The sequence below is a fragment of the Mobula hypostoma genome, chromosome 31, assembly GCF_963921235.1.
Source record: "Mobula hypostoma chromosome 31, sMobHyp1.1, whole genome shotgun sequence".
Taxonomy (NCBI): domain Eukaryota; kingdom Metazoa; phylum Chordata; class Chondrichthyes; order Myliobatiformes; family Myliobatidae; genus Mobula; species Mobula hypostoma.
In genome coordinates this window covers 4,220,058-4,223,501 of record NC_086127.1, presented here as the reverse complement: position 1 = coordinate 4,223,501, position 3,444 = coordinate 4,220,058, and the positions used below count along the sequence as shown (strand labels likewise).

At 50.7% G+C, this 3,444-nt stretch overlaps 1 non-coding gene across 1 annotated transcript; it reads left to right on the top strand.

The window, feature by feature from the left end:
- Nucleotides 1–2,713: 2,713 nt before the first annotated feature.
- trnak-uuu (transfer RNA lysine (anticodon UUU)) lies at nt 2,714–2,786 on the top strand. The gene has a single exon. It is a non-coding gene; the product is annotated as a tRNA-Lys (tRNA).
- The last annotated feature ends 658 nt before the right edge of the window (nt 2,787–3,444 follow it).

Here is a 3,444-nt window from a genome sequence, read left to right as displayed (position 1 = left end):
CCCATCTTTTCTGGTTCTGATGAAGTGTCTCGGCCAGAAACGTCGACTATTTACTCTTTTCCATACCTGCTGCCCGGCCTGCTGAGTTCCTCCAGCATTTTATGTGTGTATATGTTGCGTCTTCTTTCACTCTGTCTATCACCCTCGTAATTATATATACCTCTGGCAGGTCACCGTCCCCCTCAAACCTCCTACGTTCAAAAGAATTAAAAGTTAAAGTCCTGATAAAAGTTCCCGGCCAGAAACGTCGACTGCTTACTCTTTTCCATAGATGCTGCCCGGCCTGCTGAATTCCTCCAGCATTTCGTGTGTGTCGCTGTTTCCTTGCTGGAAATTTCAGACATCCTACAGAGCCCGGATCGCTCAGTCGGTAGAGCATCAGACTTTTAATCTGAGGGTCCAGGGTTCAAGTCCCTGTTCGGGCGATGCATCAAGAGTTCAAAGTAAACATATTGGGTCGCCCAGCGATTAGCCGACACGCGTTATATTGCCAGCGATACGCTCCTCTGGTGAAGATTCACAGGAGCCTGAAGTTAGAAACCCACAGTCTACCCACAGATTAGTTCAGGTACCTCGGAGGCGTAGCCCGAAGCGCAACGATATTACAGTTTGTGCGGGGGGCCGGTGAGGGATTCGGAGTTCAATCCGGCCTCCTCTGTAAAACGTCCGTGCGTCGGCCCCGTAGAGTGCGTGCTTTATCCCCGAGTGCCCCGGTTTCCTCCCGCAGTCCATGAGGGTAGTTTAACTGGACATTATAAATGTCCCTTTTTTTGCAAGGAGCTGGCCTTAGATCGGTGATGTTACAGCTTGCTGAGACAGAGCTGCTGAAAGGACCGGTAGAGTCTAATCCGCGGTGTGTCGATTCACAAATAAAGAAAAGAAAGAAAGTAAATCTCCACCTCAGGGCATTGATGGAGTCAGAGGCGCGTCCTCCTCCTCGTTCCCTGAAGCTGATGAGCAGCTCCTTCCGGACGCGGTGGGAAAGGCGGGAGTGTGACGTCACCCCGCAGACTCTCCCGGTAGTCTTCTGCAGGATCCTTGTTGACTTTGAAGAATTAGAGAGCGCAGCGACAGGCCCGGCAGCTCATCGGACCCTTTCCGACCTTCAAACATTTCAGTGCATAACGCTATCACGCGGAACACGGGTATGCAAACCATGTTTTTCACTGTAGCTCGACACGTGTGTTAATAATGAGCCAACATGGCAATTTACCACGCACAGAAAACACGCCCGAAGTTTGAGCGGGCGGGGGTTAGTCAGACAGCAGAGGGCACGTTGGCAGCCGGTGACCCGGAGCCTGGATACACCAGTCTGCAGAGCTTCAAACTTTCAACCTCAGGGTCCACAATTCAAATCCCTGTTTAGGCGCTGAATTCACATCGCACTTGGAGTAACGCCCGAAGATTTCAAGTCCGTGCCTGACGGCCGGGAAGGACAAGCAGGGCGCTTTCTTAAATGTCTGACACCCAGTAGCCGTCCTGCAGAGCGGTGCCAGGAGGAGAGAGAGTCGGTCGGACGTTGTCGAGGCGATCGCTGTTCTGTCGGTGTCAGGCGGAGGGATGAGCCGGTTGTTGACGTCACGGACCGTGGCGGAGCACGCGCTCCTGTCTGCAGCAGCGGTGTTCAGGTGTGGATGGCTGAGGTTCCCCGGTGTAAATATCACCCACAATTTCCCCCGATCCTGCTGCGGCGAGGAAAGTGCACGGGAAGCTCTAATTCCTCAGATGCCGAAAGAAACTCTGCATGTGTATGGAACCGGAGGAGATAGCAGAGGTACTTAATGAGTACTTTGCTCCAGTATTCACAACGGAAAAGATTCTTGGCGATTCTAGGGATGACTTGCACGGACTGGAAATACTTGAACATGTAGATATTAAAAAAGAGAAAGGGCCGGAGATTTTGGAAAGCATCAAAGTCGGATAAGTCACCGGAACCGGATGAAATGTACCCCAGGCTATTGTGGGAGGCGAGGGGTGAGATGGCTGGCTCCTGGCAATGATATTTGTATCACCAATAGAGACGAGAAAATTTCCGGAGGATTGGAGGTTTGCGGATGTTGTTTCTTTATTCAAGAAAGGGAGTAGAGATAGCCCAGGAAATTATAGACCATGAGTCTTACCTCAGTGGTTGGTAAGTTGCTGGATAAGATCCTGAGAGGCAAGGTTTATGAACATTTGGAGAAGTATAATATAATTAGGTATAGCCAACATGGCTTTATGAAAGGTTGTGCCTCAGCCCAATGATTTTTTTGAGCATGTGACTAAACACAGTGATGAATGTAGAGCAGTAGATATAGTTTGTGTGGATTTCAGCAAGGCATTTGACCACGTACCCCATGCAAGGCTTATTAAGAAAGTAAGGAGGAATGGGATGCAAGGGGACATTGCTTTGTGGATCCAGAACTGGCTTGCCCACAGAAGGCAAAGAGCGGTTGTAGACGGGACATATTCTGCAAGGAAGTGGGTGACCAGTGGCGTATCTCAGGGATCTGTTCAGGGACCCCTTCTCTTCGTGATGTTCATAAATGACCTGGATGAGGAAGTGGAGGGTTGGGTTAGTAAATTTTCTGATGACACCAAGGGCGTAAGTGTTGTGGATAGTGTGGAGGGCTGTCAGAGGTTACAGCGGGACACTGATACGATGTAAAACTGGGCTGAGAAGCGGCAGATGGAGTTCCACCCAGATACGTGTAAGCTGGTTCATTTTCTGGAAGCCCGGATAGCTCAGTCGGTAGAGCATCAGACTTTTAATCTGAGGGTCCAGGGTTCAAGTCCCTGTTCGGGCGCTAAATTTATGTTTAAAATCCAACTGCATCGGAAAACGAGTCAGCAACTTGTCACTGAGACCTCCATGTGCTGTCAGATGTCAAGGGTGTGGTAGGAGGTCAGGGGTCACTGACCGTGTTCATGTTTCAGGGTGTTGAAGGGTAAAAGTTCATATACAGGAGAGACGGGGCTGCGGGGGAAGAGGGGGAGAGAGTGAAAGAGACGCAGACAGAGAGAGAGAGAGAGAGAGAGAGAGAGAGAGAGAGAGAGAGAGAGAGAGATAGAGGGAGGGAGAGCGAGCGTGAGGGAGAGAGGGGGGGGAGAGAGGGGTGCAGATAGATGGGAGACAGGGTGGGCAGAGCGGGAAAGCGGGGAAAGCGGGGAACGACAGGAATTGGTGGGACAGAGGGGAGTGGCTGAAGGGAGAGGAGTGAGTGAGAATAGTGGATGGGGGCACAAAGAGGGAGTGTGGAAGGAGGAGGGAGAAGAGGAGCAAAGAACAAAGACGAAGGACATGGTGGTTCAGAGTGTGGGGAAAGGGAGAGAGACGGGAGAAAGGGATGGGAGAGGGTGAGAGGAAATACGACCTGAGTTAGGAGTAAAGATTGAGTGGGTATGGTCTGTCCTCTTTCTAACATAGAAGACTGAGAGGAGATTTGATAGAGATATACAAAATTA